The sequence below is a fragment of the Magnolia sinica genome, chromosome 7 (genome assembly GCF_029962835.1).
Source record: "Magnolia sinica isolate HGM2019 chromosome 7, MsV1, whole genome shotgun sequence".
NCBI lineage: Eukaryota > Viridiplantae > Streptophyta > Magnoliopsida > Magnoliales > Magnoliaceae > Magnolia > Magnolia sinica.
In genome coordinates this window covers 21,791,068-21,801,432 of record NC_080579.1, presented here as the reverse complement: position 1 = coordinate 21,801,432, position 10,365 = coordinate 21,791,068, and positions in this window count along the sequence as shown.

Below are 10,365 nucleotides of genomic sequence, written 5' to 3'. Positions count from 1 at the left end.
ACGAGATGTGTACTGGCTTGTATGGGGACACTGCTTCTGTCTATGTCTGGATCCACTAGCTGTGTGTTCCACCGTGACGTATGGCTCTTACATACACGCCGTACATCTGTTTTGACAGCTCATTTTAGGACATGATCCTAAAAAATGAAGCATATTCAAATCCCAGGTGAACCACACCAGTGGAAACAGTTGTTATTGACCATTAAAAACTTCTTAGTAGGCCACCGGAATGTTTATGTGCCATCCAACCTTGGAATGATCAATAATCACTGTTTCCTCTGTTGTGGTCCACCTTAGATTTTGGATCTGCTTCATTTTCTGGATCATCGTGGCTTAAAATGAGCTGTAAAAACAGATGTGTGGATTCATGGCACATACGTCCATGTGGACCCACAGTAAGGTATCCACCGAGGTCCGCTATCACTAGATGTGTACACTAGTCGATTTGAGCCAAGCTTTGCCCAGCTTGGCTTGACTCGGCTAGTTAGAGTCCTCAGTTCGAGCTCGGCTCGGCTCGGTTTTGAGCTTGTATTAGTAGCTTGGCTCGGCTCGGTTAGCAGCTCGGTCCAGTTCGACCGTCCGACTGTACCAGAGCCACCAGTGGTCAAGGTCTAAGACGTCTAACCATCTGATTGGGCCATATATAACCACCGTCTGATTATACCAAAGTCACCCGGCCAATGATCGGGTGGGGTCCGCTAATCGGACGAACACTACTCGCCGGACAGATGTTAGAAAAAATGGAGAGAGAGGAAAGGAGACTCACTTTCAATTGTTGGTCGTCCGGACAGACATTGGAAGGAGAGTAATCATCGGTCAGGAGCTAGAGAATAGTGAGAAGTTTAGTTTGGATTTGGACGAACGGCCGAAAGGATTTGGGCGAACGGACAACCGAGAGGATTTGGGCGCTGGGGTTATATTCGGGTGAATGGGTGAGACGATTTGGGCGTTGGGGTTAGGGTTGGGCAAACGGGCGAGAGTCGACTCAAGACGATTTGGACACTGGGGTTAGGGTTGGGTGAATGGGTAAGGTTTTTTTTTTAATTTATTTTAATTTATTTTAATTTATTTTTATTTTTTTTAACCTATATATACTTAACTCAAAAATCGATCTGATCCGAGCCGAATCGAATCGAGTCGAGCTTAATACCAAGTCGAGTCGAGTCGAGTCGAGTTAGGTCCAACTCGGACTTGACTTGAAATGTTTCGAGCTCATTAAAACTAGCTTGACTTGGCTTGAACACAATTTCGATCTGAGTCAAGTCGAGCTTTTTCGAGTCGATCCAAGCGAGCTAACGAGCTAACTCGACTCGTGTACACCTCTAGCTATCACCACAACTTTGTGGTGGTCACATCAACTATACATCCCATACACTCATTGCATCGTGTTCTACCCCTTGTGGTTACCATGGAAACTTAAAATTCACTGCGATCTAAAGCTCAGGTAGGCCACAACGCAATGCACAATGCAAAATCATGCTTATGACCTTTAATATTGGGATTTTGACCATATCGGTCTCGTGGTATTGTGAAATGCCCTAAAAATTTATTCTTTCGAATGTATTCTTTAGTCAACCTTCTCATATATGGAGCCTTTTTTATTTTTTCTTTGTTGTTTTTCTTGAGCTTCTTTTTTCTTTTTAAACATGTCTTTTAGGGAACTACCACCACCCCTTTCAACCGCAGTTTCTAGCGGACGTTCACCATCATCAACTTCTCCAGTGTAGGTGCACCGCCAGCAACTTTTAAGGTCCTACAAAAGTATTGTTCTTGCTCCGACGACTACATTTATTAGAGATAGAAGCCACTGATACATGAAAAATATTTTAAATGAATTTTTTATTTTATTTTTTTATAATAACATTTTCTTATAAGATGGCAGCTACTTTTGGTTTGGATAGAGAGGGGTGGCTGTGATTGTTGTTGTCGTGGAGAGAAGTGATTGTCGAAAGGGATTTAAGGTAAATAAGGATGGTTTTGGTTCTCATGTGGAAAATAATGAAGGAGATAGAATTTGGATTTTGTAATATATTGCCTTGGTTGAAGTAGTTGTCATGTGTTAAGGGTCTAGGTTATTTGTGTTAGTGGTCTAGGCTGTAGTGTGTTAAGGATTTAGATCTGGGTTGTCATGTATTAAGAGTCTAGGTTGTCATGTGTTAAAGGTCTAGGTTATCATGTGTTAAGGGTTTGGGTCACGATTGTCATATAATTAAGGGTCTAGGTTATTATATGTTAAGGGCTTGGGTCATGGTTGTCATCTGCCAAAGGTATAGGTTGTTATGTATCACGGGTCAAGGTTGTCATGTGTGAAGGGTCGAGGTTGACACACAGTAACCTAGACCCTTAACACATGACAAACTCGACCCTTCAAAAGCAATGGCTATGGTACAAATGCATATGGACTAAAACATTCTTTTGCTACGGATCTAGTCCGTAACCTTTGTTCCATTTTAGTAGTGAATGCATGGCAACCTCGACCCTCAACACATGACAACCTTGACCCTGAAAAGGCAATGGCTATGGTACCAATAGCTACGAATCTAGCCTTATCTTCATTTTGGTAGTGAATACACGACAACATTGACCTTGAGAAAGCAATGGCTATGGTACGAATGGCTACAAACAAAAACCATAACTATTTTCCTTTGCTAAGGATCTAGTCTGTAGCCTTTGTTACATTTTTAGTAGTGACTGCATGACAACCTCGACCCTTAACACACGATAACCTTGACCTTTAACACATGACAGCCTTGACTCTGATAACCTCGACCCTCAACACATGACAACCTTGATCTTGACAACCTCGGTGCTTAACACATGACAACCTCTACCCTTAACACATGACAACCTTGACCCTGACCTTGACCCTTAACACTATAAGGATGCCATATGTGGGGCCTACTATCGAGTATGTGTTGAGGGTCGAGATTCTCATGTGTTAAGGGTCTAAGTTGTTATGTGTTAAGGGTTATGAGGCCTATCATGGGATATGTGTCGAAGATCTACTATGTCCATTGGATTTAGAATTTAATTTAATGCCATGGTAGGTTTTTAATCTCAGTGCTTTTTATGGACAAAGAATGAGTTACATCTACAGATAAGGTGGATCCCACCACAAAAAAAAAAAGAGTTAAGAGTGAACGACCATCAGGCACTGTTATTGGTTGTTATGGGCCATCGTGATGTATAATTATCGATGCCATCTGTTGTGGGTAAAATTGGATTGAGTAGGGTTGGATTGATCGAGAGACTCAGGTTGGATGAGAAGGCCATGAAGAGATCGGCTTGAGATGTTGACCTCAACGCTCACAAACAACCCAGCTGCAAGGAACGATAACCTTGGTCACTTGGTCAATCTCTTCCCTATCGTGACCAAGGGAACATGGATGTCGACCGAACTCGACCTCGACCTCTGTTACCGACCAAGTGGCGACCACAAGCACTCACCTTGACTGTCGAGCTAAGGCCTCACATCAACCCCGGATGACAACTTCGCTTCTTGACCTCAATCATTCGTTCCAAAGTAATCGGCCTTAGCTACTAACTTAGAGGTCGGCCTCGACTATCAAACATGACCTCCTTGGATACCAACCACTAGAGGTTGCTTCGCATTCGGAAAGGATATCCTCACTGAGATCCTCGCCGAGAGTCACGCTAAGGAGAGATCCATTGCACGATACACACCTACATGGTAGATTCATTATCATGTATGGAAGAGGCCTTAAGAGAGTATAAATAAGAACCTTACCTATAGGGAAATGTATACACTAATACCCTAATTCAACTAGACCCAGAGTATGCTTGTTCTAACTTAGGCATCGGAGGGTCCCCGGATACAACCAGGGCCCCCATTGTCACTTGGCTTTGTAGGTACACGATGGTCTAGCAAGGACGACCAAAGATCAGCATTAACAGTATGAAGCCGTCTGTGAGAACAACAGTAAAGTCATTACAAACTTGTTTCAAATAACTCCATTCATCGACCTAGCAATGACGAAAGGAAAAAAGAAGGCCTTAGCTGTTATTGCTGCATCGGCCCCCACACCAGCAAAGCCACCTACAAATCTCTAGGATTCTCCCTCACAACATCAGGCTGGTTCCACCCCTACGGTGCTCACATAGTGGTCTCGCAACCGGGGAGGTCAGCTTGTCTCCTTGGAAAACCAAGTCAATGCCTTAACCGACAATATAAATCGCATAATGCAAATATTGGAGAGGTAGAATCCACCTCCCAACCAAGGAGAGGGAGCAGATGCGGCAACCTAGCTATCTTGACCTCTCAAGTACCTGACGACTTGAGTGTGATCATGCAGTGACCAAGGCAACATAGTCGTGTGCCCACGTATACTGCGGGAACCACTACGCTCGCTGACTCCGACCTACGCCATGCCTTGGAGAAGAGAAGGCATGGGAAAGTTCCTGAGGTGATAGTAAAGAACGAGGTCCCATGGGAGGCTGAACTCAAGGAGATCCGAGGACAACTCGGTGACATTTAACAAGCATACCATGCTCGGATTCCAACCTCAGTTGAGGCCATGTTGGAGGAAATGGAACCACCATTTACCAACGATATCATGAGAGCTAAACTTCTGCCGAGATTTCGGATGCCTCAAATCACTCCCTACTCTGGAGTAGGAGATCCAGCAGAGCATCTTGAATCCTTCCGAGTATGGATGGAGCTGCACAGCGCTTTGAGATCAGTAATGTGTCGAGCATTCTCCCTAACCTTGTTAGGAGTGGCACGAAAGTGGTACAGGCCGCTAAAGCCAAAGTCTTTTGGGTCATTCACACAGCTTAGTAAAATCTTCATCATGCAGTTTATCGGAGGGGAAGATAGAAGGAAGCCAACAAGCACCTCCTCACTGTTACGTAAAGGGAGGACGAGCTACTGAAAGACTACATTATTCACTTAAATGAGGAGGCAGTGCAAGCGGACGGCTACTCCAACCAGATAGCTCTGGCCACCATAATTTCAGGCCTACGGGAGGGGAAGTTTTTCTTATTAATCGGCAAGGACCCTCCAGCTACCTGGGCCGATCACTTTAACCGAGTACAAAAGTACTCTAACGTTGATGAACTCTTTAGCTTGCAGAAAGCTACTCAAAGTGTTGGAAGCTTGGTTAAGGATAGGAAGTGCAAGGAGGAGAAACCACCCACTGTTAGCGGCAAGAAGAGAAGAGATGATGACACGAAATGAGGCTTGCACCCTAATCGACGACCGGAGAGAAGGTTCCACTCCCATACCCCACTAAACGCTACTCCCAAACAAGTTCTTCTGGAAGTTTGCGACAAAAAGATGGTCGAGCAGGATGAGGGCTGATGCAAACAAGAGAGATAAATTGAAGTATTGCCACTTCCAACACGACCACGACCACACTACTACTGACTGCTTCGGTCTCAAGGAAGAGATCGAGTCCCTCATTCGGGGCGGACATTTGTGAGAGTACGTCCATAAGAGAAGGGATGAGCGACCGGAAAAGATGGATGAGTAACAATGTAATAGAAATGACAATGAAGCAACAGGTGAGATACGCACAATCTTCAGAGGACCCTCGGGGGGCGGGGACTCAAATAAAGCATGCAGGGCTCATGCTCAGAGCATCAGTAGCAGCAATACAGATCATCACATTCATCTCACAAGTAAGGCAACAAAGGATCAGAAGTTGGTTCCATGCAGCTTGACCTTTACCGAGGAGGATGCCCGAGGAATCCACCACCCGCACGATGATGCCTTGGTGGTAACCATGACAGTGGCCAACCATAAGGTGCACCATTTATTGGTGGACACTGACAACTTGGCTGACATCCTCTTCGCTGCCTCCTTTAACAAGATGGGGATCGGGAGATCCCGACTACGTCTCGTCCGAACTCCCTTGCTCGGGTTTGCATGAGAGAAGTTCACTTCTGAAGGAAGTATACTGCTACCCTTGACTACAAGAGAGGCTCACAACTAGACTACCCTAATGGCTGACTTCCTCGTAGTCGATTGTCCCTCTGTCTACAATATCATTTTAGGATGACCATCTCTCAATGTCATGAGAGAAGCAGTGTCTACCTATCACCTTGCGATGAAATTCCTGATCAAGCATGGGGTCAATTAAGTCAGAGGCAATCAGCATGAGACCCAAAAGTGTTATTCAATGACATTAAGGGCAAAAGCATGACAATATACGCTGGCTATCACCTCCCTCGACCCTCGAGAAGAATCGGCTGAAAGAGGGTCTCCTGTGGAAGACCAGGTGGTTGTCCCGCTTTGCGAGACCGACCCGACCCGCACGATTCAAGTTGGTTTGTTGCTAACCCTAGGTCAATAAGAAGAGATCGTTAGCCTACTAAAGTGACATGCCGACGTCTTCGCATGGTCCTAGTAGGACATGCCCGGCATCGAACAAGAGGTAATGGTTCACAGATTGAATGTTTATCCCAACCATCGACTAGTGAGGTAGAAGCGACGGGCATTTGAACCAGAATGGTATGCTATCATTGGAGAGGAAGTCGACAAGATCTTAGAGGCCGGATTCATTAGAGAAATCTACTGCCCCGACCAGATAGCGAATGTCGTGCTGGTAAAGAAATCAAATGGAAAATGGCAGGTATGTGTTGACTATACAGACTTCAATAAGGCATGCCCTAAAGATAGTTTTCCTCTCCCAATGATCGGGGCACGAACTCCTTAGCTTCATGGACGCCTACTCAAGTTACAACCAAATCACCATGCATGTGCATGACAAGCAGAAAATGACTTTTGTCATTGATAAAGGGCTCTACTACTACAAGGTCATGCCTTTCGAAGTTGAAGAACACTGAAGTAACATATCAACGCCTCTCCAACAAGATGTTTGCTAAGTAGATCAGACACTTTATGAAGGTTTATGTCGACAACATGCTAGTCAAGAGTATTAGGATAACAGATCACGTGACTGACCTCGAAGAGATGTTCACCATCCTAAGGAAGTACCAAATAGAGATAAACCCAAGAAAATGTGCCTTCGGGGTAAGCTTGGGAAAATTCTTTGTCTTCTTGGTAAACCAAAGGGGAATTGAAGCAAATCCCAATAAGATCTAGGCACTGCTGAACATGAGTTCGCCCAAAACTATAAAGGAAATTCGGTGCCTCACAGGCAGAATTGTTGCCCTCAATAAGTTCGTCTCCAAAGCAATAGATAAGTGTTTGCGTTCTTCCTACAGCTGAAGGGAAAGATGAATCATACATGGGATGACATTATGAACAAGCCTTCCAACAACTCAAGCAGTACCTGGGGTCACCCCTGCTACTCTCCAAGCCTGAGTAAGGGGAGTTGTGTTCACAAGCCAACTGTAGGGTCACGATGCAGTAATAATCTCGATGAGACCGAGTTCGAATCCACGAGGACTAATCTCGTGTGTGTTCTAAAAGTAACTAGAAGTAGAACTAGGAAAAGATGAAAACCTAAATCTGGAACTTTAGAGAGTAATTGTGAATTATTTAACTAAAAACTTAAGAAATTCAAAGATGGGAACTAGGGTTTCCAGGGATCCACTTGCAGCTATTAGGATATTTTCTTATTTGATTCAAGGCACTCAATTGGAATTGGAGTCCTATCCTATCCAATTGAAAAATATTCAATAAGATCAGATCTGAACTTCCATCAACATAATTCTCAACGGATGAAAGTTGTGAAGATTGGAAGTGATTCCATCACCAAACCATGCCCAGGAGACTATGGTAGACAACAGGATATAGCAATCCAACAACCAACATTAGAGAATTGTAAAGAATAGAAGGGATTTCATCACTCAGCCATGCCCAAGGGACGATGGAGAATAATAGGATTTCCTATTTTCACAAACTCTAAACGGAAAATGAAGATACTTCAAGCTATTACAGATCTATTGTAATTAAAGTCACAACAAACTATTAAAAATTAAAAGTATTTCGTAAATATCAAACTAGAATCAAAGGAGTTCAACAATAACAAGAATCAGCAAGAAAAACATCCTAACCATGCTACAAGCTTTACCCCTTAGCCCTAGTTAAGGGATCTAGCCAACCATAGACATGATTGGATTAAAAATTCTAGAAGAAAGCATTAAAAACTAAGAAGGGAAGAAGAACTCTTTAGAAGTGGCTCCGCCCTTTTACTCTACTTCTCTAAACCTTAAATATCCTAAAAAGACTTAAAAAACCCCTATTTATAAGCCAAGTTCCGTAAAATCTCAAAATTGGATCAAATTTCCGCAGTCCGCATAAACACTGCGTAACCAGTTCAATGTCATTGAACACCCTTCGATGACATCGAACGGGTTTGAATCCGGAGTCACGCCTTTTCGCTCTTTCGCACTACATAAGTCTCTGTGTCATCGAACCGTCCTTCTATGCCATAGAGCGAAGCTTCAATCCATTAGATAGGTTTTTGAGTCATCGAGAATGTGTCCAAAACAGTCTAGTGAGTTGCTTCAATTTCTTTAATAAATTCGATGTCATCGAGCAGCCTTCGATGTCATCGAGCACCTTTCTTCGAGTCATCGAATAGGTCTTTGATTGATTGAGAAAAGCACCCAATATGTCCAGCAACCAACTCAATTTTTCCTCATAAATTTGATGTTATCGACCAATGTTTGATGTCATTGAACAGTTATTCGATGTCATTGAATGGTTTTCGATGGCACAGTCTTTGTGATTTCTGTGCTTGTTCTTTCGACTTCATTCCTTCTCCACTTCGTTTTCATGGATCTTGGTGTCTTGAAATCTTCAATTTTCATCTCCAAAGATCCATTCTTTACTTTGGCAATTCTTGAGCACTAAATCCATGCTTTTAACATTCTTTCAATCCAAGCTCTTAAATTCACCTTGCAACACAAACACATGTAAAATATACCATTAAGCCATATTATGTTTGTAAAACCAAGAAATAAGTGAGGGTTAATATGTAATATTTGACTCTCAACACAACTCCCAACTAGCATTTTTCTAGTCCCGACCAAAATATGCAATAAATAATTTTCAATCCCAAGATCAAAATCTTTTTTTAGAAAATAATCTTTTATACAATCAAGTATGAATGAGTAGAATTAAGTGAGATAGTGGGATCTTAAAAACTTAGAGCCAAATCAACTATGCAATTAATCAAGTAGGTTCTTTATCAATTAAATCAGAATGAAAGTTCAAATATTAAGTTTTCCAATGTGCTTAATGCAAATCAATTTACTTCTTAGAAGACTACTTTTGTTTCGTAATGTTAGCCATATTCATTATAGTCAGATTAGTTGAAAACTTAAGTACTGATTCTAAACTTATCCCCCCTTTCATTTTTTTCCCAGTTTTTGATTTTATATCGACGGTTACCATTATTTATTCCTCTTTTTCAGACATTACATCCTTTTCAAAGACATTTTTTATTCCCCTTAGAAATGTTGTCATTCTTCATTCTTTATGACCTTTTTGTCAATTTCCTATTTTTTTAACTGGTTTTTCATCTTTTAAGGTGGAAAAAATTCTTCAGACTAAATTCTCAATATCTAACATTGATCCACATACTAACTATTAGAAACTCAAGCACACTCCAAGAAAGCAAATTGAACGTGTCATGTGGTTTAGATTAACATGATATTCAAACTTTTTTTTTTCTTAATCAATTCAAATATAGGAACTGTGAGTGATATTTTACATAGATGATCAAGCTCCAATAATTTAAAATCCAATCTCTCTTCTCATCATACTCAAAGCATTCTTAATTACCCAAATTCTTGCCTTCCAAATACGGTTCAACTCAAAATATTAAAAAAAATTCAAAAATTTTGCTCAAAACTGGGAAAAAGACTGATTAGGTCAACTAATCTCCCACACCCCCTATAAAAATTTACATTGTCCTTAATGTATAAGAAAGAAGCATATAATACAAATGAAGCAATGAAATGGAAAGAGTATGTGTGGAAAGATAGTACCTGGAAGAAGGAAATTTGAAGCGCTTTTATAGATCTCGGCATAAAATAGGTTAGCTATAATGCCCCGTACTTTTCAGTACTCGAGCATTACCATTTAAAACCTAGTTAATGAATGGAAGTAACCTAGGCCGTCCCTCAAGCTGTTCAATAACACCTGGCTAGTTGGGACGTCCACTAACAACTTCGACTCTCGAACCACCAACTCAGATCTGCAACATTCCACGAATTAACCCAACCATTGGATTTTGGCCCCAACCCTGCTATTGTAAAATTCAATTACTCAAGGCACACCAGAAGGTTCCAAGTAGTCCTAGAGCCATCCATTAGGGGCTGACAGGGATCCTACATCATCCAAGCGGGTAAGTTTAACTAAACACTTCAAGTTAAAGATACCGTAGGTCACCTATATTGACATTATACACAACTATCAACCCTCGGGGA